This window comes from Anomaloglossus baeobatrachus, chromosome 5, assembly GCF_048569485.1.
Source record: "Anomaloglossus baeobatrachus isolate aAnoBae1 chromosome 5, aAnoBae1.hap1, whole genome shotgun sequence".
NCBI classification, from domain to species: Eukaryota; Metazoa; Chordata; class Amphibia; order Anura; family Aromobatidae; genus Anomaloglossus; species Anomaloglossus baeobatrachus.
Genome location: NC_134357.1, coordinates 181,670,298 through 181,686,538, shown reverse-complemented (window position 1 = coordinate 181,686,538; position 16,241 = coordinate 181,670,298). Strand labels below are relative to the sequence as shown.

At 49.8% G+C, this 16,241-nt stretch overlaps 1 protein-coding gene across 2 annotated transcripts in view; it reads right to left on the bottom strand.

The window, feature by feature from the left end:
* Window positions 1–16,241, bottom strand: part of LOC142311030 (rap1 GTPase-GDP dissociation stimulator 1-like) — a 331,284-nt gene that overhangs the window by 217,305 nt on the left and 97,738 nt on the right. The window lies entirely within an intron of this gene.

Here is a 16,241-nt window from a genome sequence, read left to right as displayed (position 1 = left end):
TTTTACTAGCCAGTATTAAGCCAGAGATTCTTAATGTCAGGCACGTTTGACCCGGCCATTAAGAATCTCCAATAAAGGGTTAAAAAAACACCACACAGAGAAAAAATACTTTAATAGAAATAAATACACAGACACATTAGAGACTCCATCTTTATTACCCCCTGTCAGCCCTCCACGATCCTGCTCTTCTGTCTTCTTTCTTTCTAGTGTAGTAGTAGTGACGATTGTAGTGAGGATGAGATGCCCCAGCCCATCATGGGCTGGGGCATCTCATCCTCACTACAATCCTCACTAGTGTAGTAGTAGTGACGATTGTAGTGAGGATGAGGTGCACCAGCCCATCATGGGCTGGGGAACCTCATCCTCACTACAATCCTCACTACAATCGGGAAGCAGCGTGCAGCCTTCACTCCGTGAGTGATCAGTGCTGGCTGTCAGCGGTAACAGCGGTAACGCTGACAGACGCGTTACCATAGCAACGGTGCTCTCGGAGCCGCGGTTAGCGGTGACGTCACCGCTAACTGCGTTGCTATGGCAACGGTGATCTCCGTTAATGACCGGCTGTGTCAGCCGGTCCCTAACGGAACGGGGAGTCGACCGTGTGCTAGAGCATGTCGCCGGTACACGGCGATACACATATGTGCACCGTGTACCAGAGAGATGCACTCGCAGGTCCTACATGACGCGTCATAGTCATGTGACCAGTCTGTAGCCAATGAGATAATAGCCACGTGACTGGTCACATGGCTATTTTGACGTCACGATAGGTCCTGCATCTCTGCTGGCAGTGCCGTCACCGGGAGGATTCAGCGATCATCGGATGGAATAGCGGCAGGAGACAGAGTGCAGAAGGGATCGCGAGGACTGGTAAGTGTTATGGCAATGTTTATTAACTGTTTGTGTACATTTATAATGCATTTTTATGTGTTTGTGATTGCCTCCCATTATAGCCTATTGGTTCTAGTTCGGTTCGTCGAACGTTCGACGAACCGAACTCGAACGGGACCCCCGTTCGGCGAACCGACCTCGAGCCGAACCGCGACCGGTTCGCTCATCTCTAATCCGGACGACACGGTGGAGGAAGGGGCCCGGGCCGCATCTGCACACTGCGGCTTTCACTCTGTTTAACGTCCAGGGTGAACCAGCCCCTCTCCCCACAATGTCGGGTGTCACCAGGTCGCCTGGCAACAGATCGCGACCTGGGTGGACCATTGGGAGGTGCGAGTTCACGTCACGGCGAGCCACAAACACTTCGGCCTCCAGGCCCGGTTCGTAGATAAAGCCAAACCCCCTTTGCGGGTCAAACTTCCTGATTTGGCCCTCATACACCGGGCTCCGCACCCGAAAGGTGGCATTGCAGAGAGCGTCTTTCTCCTTGATAACTCGCGTCATCACTTCGGCCCTCTGCTGCTCTCTGGCGGCAATTTCACGGCCCTGTTGGCTTGGCTCCCTGTCCCAGTAAGGGGCGTTTGCATGCCCCTGCGTGCGGGTCGGACCCCGCAGGACTGCGCCCACCCCGGCCACGACCGGTACTCTCTGATGGGGGTCCTGCGGTGACATGGCCTGGGCTGCTGCTTTGCAGCGATGACCCAGCGCAGCCTCAGCCGAGGCAGGGAGTTCAGGGACAGATGGCCTCACCGGTTGGGCCTTCGAGCCCGCAGCGGCCGATTCTTCCATGGCCAGGTGGACTGCCGGGGCTGTGATGGTCTTGGGTACGGCTGCTTCCGGGGCCGACGGCTTCGCTTCACGGACGGGCACCTCCGAAGGGACCTTCCACGGCAGTGGAATCAGTACAGGCCGTCTCCGGTTAACGCCCACAGGCCGGTCCTCTAAGGCGGGCGGGTTAGATTCCCCTACCGGTGTTGGGGGTAGCAGACCGAGTGGAAGGGCCACAGCAACTGGTACGGATGGCGGGGGAGGCAGAAGGGTGAGCGGACGCAGACCGGGCCCCTCCACCGCAGCGACCGGTCCTTCTCGGACACAGGGGCGTGGGTCACTTACCCGCTCCTCCAACGCTGCCTCCACCTCGCGTCTCCGCACGGCCACCGCCACCTCCTCCATCTCGGCCACCCAGTGCTCCATCAAGAACCGGACCTGGTTTTGTAGGCGGCAGTACATTTGTGCAGTCTGGGCTTCCACCCACGCCGCCGTTCCTGGCGTGGGCTCGGGAATTTTAGCATCACCGGACGGGACGGGCATGCTTGCTGGCAGGCTTCCAGGAACCGGATATGTTGCAGAGTCCTGGCGTCCCCGCTTTTTATGCCCTCGGCTACATTAGGCAAGCCTTCACCCGCCCCCACCTTGGTTCTTTCTAGCACTTCCTCTCAGGGGGCAGGGCTTCACTTTCGCGCCTTCCCTGCTCGGGGAAGACGCTTGAGTGGGAAATCTTTGCGCCAAAGATGGCGGCGCTTCAAATTTTTCAGCCGGACGCCGCTGGCGGAGACCACTAGGCGCACTTCTACTGGTAAGTAGATCGGTTCTATCTTGTTCGTGACGCCAACTTCTCGCAGGTGGAGGGGACGCACTCACCGCGCTCGGGTCTGGGGCTTCTGCTGCTGCTGCTCGGTGTCTCGAGCAGTGGGCCGGACCCGGGGACTCGAGCAGCGCTCCTCACCCGTGAGTGAAAAGGGATGGTTTGGTTAGGGAGAGTGTTCGTGACGCCACCCACGGAACATGGTGATGATGGCACCACCGCTGCTGGTGACGGGGATCCTGGGAGAGATGGTAGGGAGCAGCGAGGATGTTGTCCCCTCCGTGGGTAGGGGGTTAGTGATCCCGGGGCCCGGTGGTGTAACAGGGAGGCTGGATGGCTGGGGTGCAGGGACTGCGGGGCGAGGTGCCGGACGGCACTGGTGTACTCACTCAGACAATCACTGACAGAGTCTCTGGTAAACCAAAACGACCGGATGGATGGGTCCCGCAGCCGGCTGCAGTGTTGTTGTTGTGCTCTCCTCGGACGGCTGATGGTGGCTGTCTTTCCCTGCACCTTGTAGAATGTTCTGACTCCTGTGGTTGCCCACCGGTAGTCCGCTCCTTGGCATATAGGGGCCGTAGGAGCCCGTTTTGCCCGCAGGCGCTTGCCCTTGGATCTCTAGCCTGTGGCAGTGGCTGTATATCCTCACGGTGTGGACTGTTGCCTTCTGTCGGGGCTTGGTTGTTGGGGAACCCCTGGGGTTCCTGTCACACTCGGACTTGACTATTGACAGCGGCTCCAAGCCTGGTCGGGGTCCGATGGCCCTGCCTGTGTGCTTAGCTTCACTCCGCTCCTCGATTCGGTACCGGCGGGCCAATGTCCGACCCCGGTCCTTACGGCTTCGCAGAGTTCCACCAACTCCTGCAGACGGCCACCACTGTCTGCCAACCTTGCTGTCAGTGCCTGGGCTCCTACTCAGACACCTCAAGTGTTTACTCCTCTCACTTCCACCTCCTAAACTGATCTGCACTTTTCCCGCCTCCAGGCCTGTGAACTCCTCGGTGGGTGGGGCCAACCGCTTGGCTCCGCCCCACCTGGTGTGGACATCAGACCTTGGAGGGAGGCAACAAGGGTTTTTGATTGACTGTTGTCAATCAAAAACCAGGGCGTCAAACTCCCCTTTGGTAAATTGCAGACCGTCCGCGGGCTGCCCGTCCATCACCGGTTTTATTTTTCAAACTGCAAAAGATAATTTAACATATTAAACATTCAACGTAAGTATGTTTTCAAATCTTTCCTTACGAGAGGTATAGTGCTTTAACATTTCAAACATTTTTATTAAAACGGACGGGTTCATGGTCATCCGCTCCCCCACCCAAATAACCTGATCCTTGATGCTGCCGCTAAGAAATGGGCAGCACCCCTCTTCCCCAGTCCAGGTTCAGGTTACCGGAGCAGGAACGGGTACGGTGTCTCGCACCCAGCTGTCACTTCAGGGGGCCCCACATCCAGGGGGACCCCTGACCCCCAGAGGATGGCCACTGGTCCTGGTGGTGGCCGGGCCCCAGCCTCCTCTGCTGTGGGCCCTTCCTCCAATCTGCCTCTCCGGAGGCGGCACAGACAAAAACCAGCCCACCAAACTATTTACAAACCCACAAGTTCGTGGGTGGCCTGCCAGTTCTCGCCCATGTTCATGAGCAGTTTCTCATGTGGGCGGTAAAACACATAGGGTCCCTCCGGGGACAACTTGCCGGCAACGTCCGGGATAATCACGGTAGACAATCAGGTGAAAAACTCGGTTTGATTTAGTGTTCATTCAAAGTGCTGAGGGTCCCAACGGGGACAACTTGGTTGCAACGGAGGACCGCCGCCTTTACTTGAGGTCACACTCATCAAGAACCTCCTCTAGCTTGATATCCGGACGACACGGTGGAGGAAGGGGCCCGGGCCGCATCTGCACACTGCGGCTTTCCCTCTGTTTAACGTCCAGGGTGAACCAGCCCCTCTCCCCGCAATATCGGGTGTCACCAGGTCGCCTGGCAACAGATCGCGACCTGGGTGGACCATTGGGAGGTGCGAGTTCACGTCACGGCGAGCCACAAACACTTCGGCCTCCAGGCCCGGTTCGTAGATAAAGCCAAACCCCCTTTGCGGGTCAAACTTCCTGACTTGGCCCTCATACACCGGGCCCCGCACCCGAAAGGTGGCATTGCGGAGAGCGTCTTTCTCCTTGATAACTCACGTCATCACTTCGGCCCTCTGCTGCTCTCTGGTGGCAATTTTACGGCCCTGTTGGCTCAGCTCCCTGTCCCAGTAAGGGGCGTTTGCATGCCCCTGCGCTCGGGTCGGACCCCGCAGGACTGCGCCCACCCCGGCCACGACCGGTACTCTCTGATGGGGGTCCTGCGGTGACATGGCCTGGGCTGCTGCTTTGCAGCGATGACCCAGCGCAGCCTCAGCCGAGGCAGGGAGTTCAGGGACAGATGGCCTCACCGGTTGGGCCTTCGAGCCCGCAGCGGCTGGTTCTTCCACGGCCAGGCGGACTGCCGGGGCTGTGATGGTCTCCTGCAGATGGCCACCACCATCTGCCAACCTTGCTGTCAGTGCCTGGGCTCCTACCCAGACACCTCAAGTGTTTACTCCTCTCACTTCCACCTCCTAAACTGATCTGCACTTTTACCGCCTCCAGGCCTGTGAACTCCTCGGTGGGTGGGGCCAACCGCCTGGCTCCGCCCCATCTGGTGTGGACATCAGACCTTGGAGGGAGGCAACAAGGGTTTTTGATTGACTGTTGTTACTGTCTAGTGTGGGGGGGGTGTATGTTGGTATGTATGTGACTACCTGGCTAGTCCAGGGCGTCACAGTACCAAACAATCTTGAGAAATCTTGTTTTTCTCCATTCTGTGAGCCTTAAAGCAGAGTCCTTGAAAAACAGCACCACACTAGTGCACAGGTTGTTTTGCGGAACTACATTTTTAACCTATTAACTTCAATGGAGCTCAAATGAAATGCCAGAAAACAAACAAGAACAGGTGTGTTACTAGTTTTTGGCATGTTTTAATCATCCTCGAGAACCCTCCTGAGGGTTTGTTCACACCCTGTGAGGGATGAATGTGGTTCAGGGACAGACTCGGATAAAAGCAGCTCTGGCATGCAAATCTCGCTAACCCATCTACAAAATCACCCTCCCCAAATTGCGGAAAATTAGTGGTACAAAATGCTTACTATGCCAAATTGTGTGTGTACTGCTCATTCCCACTGTAAGGAGATGAAGAAGCTGGGATACATAGCTGGGAAAATTAGAAATCGGAACTAAAGAGTAGAAAAATAAATACATAAATAAATAAATAAATAAATTCATAAATAAATAAAATACATAGCTGGGAAAATTAGAAATCGGAACTTAAGAGTAGACTGTGTTTTCTCTCTGGAGATTTAATAAGAAGGGATGCCGGGTCAGGTGACACCTGTGATACAGTTTCTAAATATGAAAGGCAGGACCAGGCCAAGAATAGGAGGAGTTGGCACCAGAAACCACATGAGAAAGGATAGGTGTCAGTGAAATGGGCTTATAGCCCCATCAAGACAGGCGCAAGAACCCCATGAGAAAGGATGGGTGTCAGTGAAGTGGACTTATAGCCCCATCACCTCAGGTGCCAGAACTCCATGAGAAAGGATGGGTGTCAATGAAGTGGGCTTATAGCTCCATCATCACAGGCACCAGAACCCCTTGAGAAAGGATGGGTATCAGTGAAGTGGGCTTATAGCTCCATCATCACAGGCACCAGAACCCCTTGAGAAAGGATGGTTGTCAGTGAAGTGGTCTTATAGCCCCATCACCACAGGCACCAGAACCCCATAACAAAGGATGGGTGTCAGTGAAGTGGGCTTATAGCCCCGTCGACACATAAGGGTTTAAGAGTGGCCAGATCCCCAGGAAGACCTTAGCTGAGAGGAAGATCCATGATCTAAACAGAAAGGAAAATCAATGACCCTAACTGAGAGGAAGATCCGTAACCCATGCCAGTAGAAGCCTGAAACCTGCGCCGCAGCAGGGCCTTAATCAATGTTAATAGAAGAGCCGTAAGTGACGCCAGCAGAGTCACCTGAGAGCCCTGACTTCGTGGTCAAGCCACAGACTATGCCGTTCAAGAGCCAGAGCTGGGCTGTTGCTTCCTGAAAAAGAGACAGAGTATTGAGTGGGAGATGAGGCCGTGCTTCAGAGAGTGGAGGCGGCAGCCTGATTAGTCTATGAGAAATACCCCAATTTGAACTTGCGACCTAGTGAGTAATGTCTTTGACTCCGCTAGGCCCTGTACGCTTTATAGCATTGTTAAGAGAAACCTGTCATTAGGTTGTTTTTTTTTAAACATCGTGATATAAAAGAAAATGCTAAAATTAAAAAAAGTGGCATTTAACACAAAAACATGATTTAAACAATAGGACATTTTCTAATGACAAGTGCCCATTAACCCTTTCTCAATGACTTTTGCACATGCTCATTTAGTGCTTGAATGCAAAACATAGGGCCTGAGTATGTTCATTGCTGTAATGTATATATCAGTTTCCTGAAACAACAGCAAATATTAGTCTAGAAAAAGTTGCAAGATTACTCATTTTTTAATACAGATTATAATATGGACAAAAAAGATTGCCAAAAATGCTTTAAAATACACAACACAATGACAGGTTCCCAATAATTCTTTCCAATTGGCAGCAGCGAAGGGGATTAAGTAATAATAATATAATGATATTACATTTTATTTACATAGCGCCAACATATTACACAGCACTTTACAATCAAGCACATGTACAGACAATGAAAACAAAACAAAGTAGCAAATACTTCAGCAGTTAAGCTGGGTTTACACACTGCAACATCTCAAACGACATCGCCGTAACGTCACCGGTTTTGTGACGCAATAGCGATGTTGTTTGCGATGTTGCAGTGTGTGAAACCTATCAGCGACCCAGCCCCTGCTGTGAAGTTGTAATCGTTACAAATCGTTCAGGACCATTCCTAGGTCCTTTGTTTCCCGCTGTGCAGCATGAAGTTTCAGTGTGTGAAGACTTTGCAGCGACTTTGTTAGCAACTTCCCTTTCAAAAGGCTGCTTATCAACATCCCCAACAACCAGCTAGGTCGCTCTGCAGGTCCGGATCGCTGTTGCGTTGTTGGCCAGGTTTGCCTGTTTGAACGCTCACCAGAGACTTAACAGAGACTTAGGGAGGTCGCTATTGCGTCACAAAACCGGTGACGTTACAGCGATGTCCTTTGCGATGTTGCAGTGTGTAAACCCAGCTTTACAGGAATGTGAGGGGCCTGCTCACAAGCTTATAATCTACTAGAAATAGGCCCGATGCTATCGTATCGGGAGTGCGGTGAAATTAACATCTGTCTATGCTTAGTGGTGCTGACAGGAGCAGTGGATATATGTCACACCGTTTGTGCTTTGCAGTATATATGTTGTATGTCATTCCTCTGCTTTTGTGTATTGTATGTGTTGCGTCATTTGACCTCTTTCACCCCTGTGAACTGTTTTTTCTTTGTTGTGTGCTGTATATTGGTATTTGGTGATGTGTTTCTTGAGCTGTGTTCACTATGTGGTGTCTCCCCTGTGTGCTGTGTTTGTGTTTACACTATATGGTCTCTTGTAAGATGTTGTGATTATAATTGGAGGTGGTACATTGTTTTCAGCAGTTTGATGGGTGTGTGATTGTCCATTCCCAAAGTGGACCAAAAAACCACAAAGGAAGTGAAAGGATACAATTTATTAACATGTCAAAAATAATAGCAAAGCTTCTTTCTTTTACATAACAGTAACAGAGAGACAATAAATGGAAATGTTATAATATTCTATTTCTATGTATTAAGTATATTGATGTAAATATATTATTTATGTATGTACGGGTAAACTATGTATATCTGTATCTATAATGTCTCCTCGATCTATATATGTCTATATATCTATCATCTATGTTTATCATATTAAGAAATTATATATCTATGTATTTAGCTGTGTTACAGCGGGCGGGGGGGACCTTAGTTAACCTTAGTCATGGAAGCAGGCTGACTCGGGTAATTCTATAACAAGGACATGCTGGGAGGCTATGTGCACACGTTGCAGATTTAGTTTAGTTCCAGACAATCTGCAACCAAATCTGTAAGTTCTGGCAGGAAAAACGCTGTGGAAAAAATGCACGTTATTGCCAAGATTTGCCACATTTTTTGCTGTGTTTTGCAGCTTATTTATGTGTTTATTTATGTGGGTTTTTTATTGCTTTCAATTATGAAAATGCTGCCAACAACACAGAAAGAATTGAGAAGATGCAGATTTTTTTCACTAAGCAAATCTGCAAGAAAAAAAAATCCTCAATGTGTGAACACTTAAGGATTCTCATAGACTTTGTTGGCATAAGAATATCCTTTCAGATTTTTGAATATCTGCAGGCAAAAACTATGCAAAAATATGGCAAAAACGCAATGTGTGCATACAGCCTAAAGGGTCAAGAAGAGCATTATCTGAGAGAGAGCAGATTAGACAGGAGTGGAGCAAGTGTGACGCCCTGGACTAGCCAGGTAGTCACAGGTAGGCCCTTGCACAAACACCCTACCCCTAAAAAGGTATCAGTAGCCAACCTAAAAACCCTGAGTCACCCCTCTCAGGTCTTGACGTTCACATCCGGGGGCGGAGCCAGGCAGTTGGCCACGCCCACCGAGGAGTTCGGATAGCCTGAGGTGGGAAAAGCACACAGATCAGTTAGGAGAGGAGAGGAGAGTAGTTGGAAAGGAGTAATGTCTGTCAGGGATCTGGGTAGGAGCCCGGATACCCTGTGGCCAGGAGGCAGATGGTGGTGGCCGCCTGCAGGAGCCAGGAAGACAGCCGGTGGAACCGTCAAGGACCGGGACAGTGTAGTGGCCCGCCGTACCGAACCCAGGAACCGAACGGAAACCGGAGCACCAGGAGGGGTACTCAGACCCAGTACGAGGCCCAGAAGCCACTGGACTGAGTCGAATTCACTGATTGGGGTCTGGACCTTAGGTTCTTTCCCGCCCAAGTCCCGACTGAAGGCAACAGCCCAACGAGGGGGATAGAAAGCCACTGCCCAGGCATAGAGATCCCACGTGCCAGCGTCTGCGGGCAAATGGGCTCCCCGACATCCACTAGCCAGGGAGCGGACTCCCATCGCTGAAGCGAAGGAAGTCAGCATTCTACTACAGAGGTGCAGGAGAAAGGTCTGAGTAAGGGGCAAAGCGCAGCCGGCTGTGGGCACCGACCACCATACTTTTGGTTAACCAGAGACTCCGGTGTATCTCTCATAGTGAGTACAACAGTGCCCTCGGGCCGCACACCGCACCGCACCATCCCTCTCGCCCCAATTGGGCCCCTGGGGCCACGAACCCCTGCCCACGAAGGGGATCAACACCAAGCTACATAACACCGTCCCCGGGAGCCTAGTCAATGGCAGCGGTGGTGCCCACTCACTCACCACAAACCGTGGGTGGCGTCACGAACTTAACCCCCAAACAACCACGGCCCCCGGCCGTGAACCTCCCCACCGAACACCACCCCTCACGTAGCGCCAGCATCCCTTCAAAGCGACGTGACCCCTGGGTCCGGGAGGAGCTCGAGCCACCCACTGATGAGCACAAATCCGAGCATCTCGGCAGCCGGCTGAGCCCCGGGGCGGTACACATCGACTCTTCTGGCGTCACGAATAGGATTGAGCCCATCCACTTACTGGTGGAAGTGCGCCTTGAGTCCGACGTCAGCTGCGGCCCGCTGAAAAATTGCAGAATCCGCCATCTTTGGGTGCGAAGTTTCCTGCCACAGCCGTCTTCCCCGCAGAAAGAGCGGGAGAGTAAAGCCCCGCCCCCTGGGAACAGAGCATTGCAGACAGAAAGCAGAGTGCCCCGAAAAGACCATGGGGGAGCGGGTGAAGATCTTCGGCATGTAACTGACGCTGTGAAGTGCAGGGACGCCAGGACTCTGTTCCTGGACACCAACGCAAAAGGATGTGTCGGAGAATCCAGGCCCAGGCTGATTCCCGAATGGAGCGATGGATGGCCGAGGTGCAGGAGCTGGCTGCAGCCGTGCGAGCATGCAAAGTGGAGGCAACCTTGGAGGAGCGGTTAAGCAACACACACCCCTATGTCCCTGAGGGACTGGCCGCTGCGGCTGAGGGACCCGGTATGCCCCTGCCCTCTATGTTGCTTTTCTCGCTGCCCGTACCGGTTGCCGCTGCTTCCCCGCTCGGTCCGCTGCCACCAACATCGGCAGTGGAGTCCGTTTTACCAGCCTGTAAAGACCCGCCTGAAGAAGATGCCAGCAGTCAGCCCGTTATCGCTCTGACACCCATACCGGTCCCACGTTGCACCCGCGTCCAGAAAGTACCTCGTCCCGACTTGGACGCACCAGCGATCCCAGAGGAAGCCGCGCTCCAGATATCAGTAGCCAACCTAAAAACCCTGAGTCACCCCTCTCAGGTCTTGACGTTCACATCCGGGGGCGGAGCCAGGTGGTTGGCCACACCCACCGAGGAGTTTGGATAGCCTGAGGCGGGAAAAGCACACAGATCAGTTAGGAGAGGAGAGGAGAGTAGTTGGAAAGGAGTAATGTCTATCAGGGATCTGGGTAGGAGCCCGGATACCCTGTGGCCAGGAGGCAGACGGTGGTGGCCGCCTGCAGGAGCCGGGAAGACAGCCGGTGGAACCGTCAAGGACCGGGACAGGGTAGTGGCCCGCCGGTACCGAACCGGGGAACCGAACGGAAACAGGAGCACCAGGAAGGGTACTCATACTCAAGCTGCATAACACCGTCCCCGGGAGCCTAGTCAACGGCAGTGGTGGGGCCCATTCACTCACCACAAACCGCGGGTGGCGTCACGAACTTAACCCCCAAACAACCGCGGCCCCCGGCCGTGAACCTCCCCACCAAACACCACCCCTCACATAGCGCCAGCATCCCTTCAGAGCGACGTGACCCCCGGGTTCAGGAGGAGCTCGTGACACCTACCAACGAGCACGGATCTGAGCGGCTTGGCAGTCGGCCGAGCCCTGGGGCGGTACACAAGCGTTCCAAAACTTTGGAGATGAAGGAAAGAATAGAGACAGCTCTGTATTTCATAGCACAGTTCTGGTTGACGGATGGTTTTAAGGGGTTATGTTGGTGTGTAAAAATAAAGAGGGAAACATACAGTTGAGGAGAGGGACTGGAGGAGATGTGAGGGAATAGAGTCACTGATACAGGTTGTTGGGCAAGAAGAAGCAAGGAGTTGGGTAATTTCTTCTTCTGTGATGGGCTCAAAGATGGAAAGAATGGGCAGAAACTTGGCAAACGAGATTTAATGTTGATAAATGTAAAGTAATGCACCTAGGAGTAATCCTATGGGTGTGTATACATTAAATGGAAGTAAATTCGGGACTACAGAACAGGAGAAAGACTCGGGTATTCTAATTACAAATAAGCTGAGCAGCAGCACTCAATGTCAAGCAGCAGCTGCTAAAGCAAACAAGATTCTAGGTTGTATAAAAATAGAGCTTAAAGGTACCGTCACACTAAGCAACTTACCAGCGATCCCAACAACGATAGGGATCGCTGGTAAGTTGCTAGGAGGTTGCTGGTGAGCTGTCACACTGCGACGCTCCAGCGATCCCACCAGCAACCTGACCTGGCAGGGATCGCTGGAGCGTGGCTACACGAGTTGCTGGTGAGCTCACCAGCAACCAGTGACCAGCCCCCAGCGCCGCGTGGAAGATGCTGCGCTTGGTAACTAAGGTAAATATCGGTAACCAACCCGATATTTACCTTGGTTACCACTGCACGGAGCTACACGTGCAGAGAACAGGGAGCAGCGCACACTGAGCGCTGGCTCCTTGCTCTCCTAGCTACAGCACACATCGGGTTAATTACCCGATGTATGCTGCAGCTAAATGTGCACAGAGCAGGGAGCAGCGCACACCGCTTAGCGCTGGCTCCCTGCTCTCCTACTTACAGCACACATCAGGTTAATTAACCCGATGTGTCCTGCAGCTACATGTGCACAGAGCAGGAGCCGGCAGCACAGGCAGTGAGAGCGGCGGAGGCTGGTATCGAAGGTAAATATCGGGTAACCAAGGACAGGGCTTCTTGGTTACCTGATGTTTACATTGGTTACCAGCCTCTGCAGAAGCCGGCTCCTGCTGCCTGCACATTTAGTTGTTGCTGTCTCGCTGTCACACACAGCGATCTGTGCTTCACAGCAGGACAGCAACAACTAAAAAATGGCCCAGGACATTCAGCAACAACCAACGACCTCACAGCAGGGGCCAGGTTGTTGCTGGATGTCACACACAGCAACATCGCTAGCAACGTCACAAAAGTTGTTCGTTAGCAGCGATGTTGCTAGCGATGTTGCTTAGTGTGACGGGGCCTTTAGTCCCGGGATACCAATGTATTGTTACCCCTCTATAAATCACTTGTAAGGCCACATCTGGAATATGGGATCCAGTTTTGGGCTCCACTTTTTAAAAAGGACATTCAGAAGTTAGAGTCAGTTCAAAGGCGGGCAACTAGACTACTACAAGGAATGGAAGGCCTTCCATATGATGACAGGTTGAAAATGTTAGATATGTTTAGCTTAGAAAAAAAAATCTCAAAGGAGATCTCATTTATATGTATAAATTCATGTGTGGTCAATATAAAGGACTGGCACATGACTTATTTCTTCCAAAGACAATACTAAGGACCAGGGGGCATTCCCTGCAAGTGGAAGAAAGACGATTCCAGCAGGGAAGGGTTCTTTACAGTTAGAGTAGTCAGATTGTGGAATGCCCTACCACAAGAGGTGGTAATGGCAGATACTATAACAGCTTTTAAAAAAGGTCTGGATGATTTCCTCAGTACACACAACATTGTTGGTTATAAGTGACTTAGGGACAAAATGTATAATTGGTGGAGGAAGGTTGAACTAGATGGACCTACAGTGCTGGCCAAAAGTATTGGCACCCATGCAATTCTGTCAGATAATACTGTTTCTTCTTGAAAATGATTGCAATCACAAATTCTTTGGTATTATTATCTTCATTTATTTTGCTTGCAATGAAAAAACACAAAAGAGAATGAAACAAAAATCGAATCATTGATCATTTCACAGAAAACTCCAAAAATGGGCCAGACAAAAGTATTGGCACCCTTAGCCTAATACTTGGTTGCACAACCTTTAGGCAAAATAACTGCGAACAACCGCTTCCAGTAACCACCAATGAGTTTTTTACAATGCTCTGCTGGAATTTTAGACCATTCTTCTTTGGCAAACTGCTCCAGGTCCCTGAGATTTGAAGGGTGCCTTCTCCAAACTGCCATTTTGAGATCTCTCCACAGGTGTTCTATGGGATTCAGGTCTGGACTCATCGCTTGCCACTTTAGTAGTCTCCAGTGCTTTCTATCAAACCATTTTCTAGTGCTTTTTGAAGTGTGTTTTGGGTCATTGTCCTGCTGGAAGACCCATGACCTCTGAGGTAGACCCAGCTTTCTCACACTGGGCCCTACATTATGCTGCAAAATTTGTTGGTAGTCTTCAGACTTCATAATGCCATGCAGATGGTCAAGCAGTCCTGTGCCAGAGGCAGCAGAGCAACCCCAAAACATCAGGGAACCTCCGCCATGTTTGACTGTAGGGACCATGTTCTTTTCTTTGAATGCCTCTTTTTTTCCCTGTAAACTCTATGTTGATGGCTTTTCCCAAAAAGCTCTACTTTTGTCTCATCTGACCAGAGAACATTCTTCCAAAACGTTTTAGGCTTTCTCAGGTAAGTTTTGGCAAACTCCAGCCTGGTTTTTTTATGTCTTGGGGTAAGAAGTGGGGTCTTCCTGGGTATCCTACCATACAATCCCTTTTCATCCAGACGCCGACGGATAGTATGGGTTGACACTGTTGTACTCTCGGACTGCAGGGCAGCTTGAACTTGTTTGGATGTTAGTCGAGGCTCTTTATCCACCATCCGCACAATCTTGCGTTGAAATCTCTCGTCAATTTTTCTTTTCCTTCCACATCTAGGGAGGTTAGCCACAGTGCCATGGGCTTTAAACTTCTTGATGACACTGCTCACTGTAGACACTGGAACTTTCAGGTCTTTGGAGATGGACTTGTAGCCTTGAGATTGCTCATGCTTCCTCACAATTTGGATTCTCAAGTCCTCAGACAGTTCTTTGGTCTTCTTTCTTTTCTCCATGTTCAATGTGGTACACTCAAGGACACAGGACAGAAGTTGAGTCAAATTTAATCCATGTCAACTGGCTGCAAGTGTGATTTAGTTATTGCCAACATCTGTTAGGTGCCACAGGTAAGTTACAGGTGCTGTTAATTAAACAAATTAGAGAAGCAAAACATGATTTTTCAAACAGTGCCAATACTTTTGTCCACCCCCTTTTTTATGTTTGGTGTGGAATTATATCCAATTTGGCTTTATGACAATTTTTCTTTTTCATTGAAGACAAATTAAATGAAGATAATAATACCAAAGAATTTGTGATTGCAATCATTTCCAAGAAGAAACTGAGTATTATCTGACAGAATTGCAGGGGTGCCAATACTTTTGGCCAGCACTGTAGGTCCTTTTTCTTTTAAATGTTTTTATTAATTTTAACACAAAGTAATATGAATGTAACCAGACATGTTATGAAAATATACATTGCTGATTTTAGTAAAGAACTCACATGTCAATATTCTAGGTTATAGAATGTTACTTTTAAATGTAACCACTACATACTAAACTACTATAACAATAAAATACATCAACTTTTATGTAGGTCCTTTTTCAACCTATGGAACTATGTAGCTTGAGGAGAGGGAGAGACGGGGATCCAGGCTCTGAAAGCATTGTGTAAAAACGTCCTAATGGATGTGTTTGATTTTTTTTGTAGGAAATACGTGAGGATGAGGTACATAGGAGGTTGATTATACAGAACGCTCTTCAGGCATCCCTCTAACCTCTTTTGCAGCTCATTCTTCAGAGCTCCCACTGCTGGCAATGGAGACTACTGTTAATGCAGCTGGCCCACAGACCGACTGGCCCTTCAGGGATCTACCTGACACATTAGTGCCAGCCTGATGTGGAATAAACCATGTAGATACAGTATGCATTTGGTGATGTTTTCAAATTGACTTTAATCCTTTTGCAAGACCACAAAGTCAATAACAACTAACAACTGGGTGGTTTCTTAGGTAAAACTGCAGTATTGTCTGAAACATTTTGGGGTATTTTGTTTAAAAGATCATTTCCCATATGTGGACTAAATGCAGCTGCATCAAAATCATGAACTTTAACTATTTCTCATAGCATTTACAAGTGTTCTTGATGTTTTTCATTTTTTTTGTAACATGTTTAATTGCTTTGCTCTCTTCATCCCCCTCATATGGAAAGAGAGAAAGAGAGAGAGAAAGATAGAAGTAAGATAGAGAGAAAGAGAGAGAGAGAAGGAAAAAAAGTGAAAAAGAGAGAGAAAGAGAGAAAGAGAGAGAAAGAGAGAAAGAAGATAGAGAGAAAGAAAGAGAGAAGGAAAGAAAGAGAAAAAGAGAAAGAAAGAGAAATAAGATAGAGAGAAAGAGACAGAGAGAAAGAAAGAGAGAGAAAGAGAGAAAGAGAGAAAGAGAAATAAGATAGAGAGAAAGAAAGAGAGAAAGAAAGAGAGAGAAAGAGAGAAAGAGAAATAAGATAGAGAGAAAGAGACAGGGAGAAAGAAAGAGAAAAAGAGAAAGAGAGAAGTCCTTAGAAGAAAAGCACAATTTAATATAAAGCTCCTGAGTGATCACAGGTGTGTAAAAATAACTTATTTTCCATCTCATGAA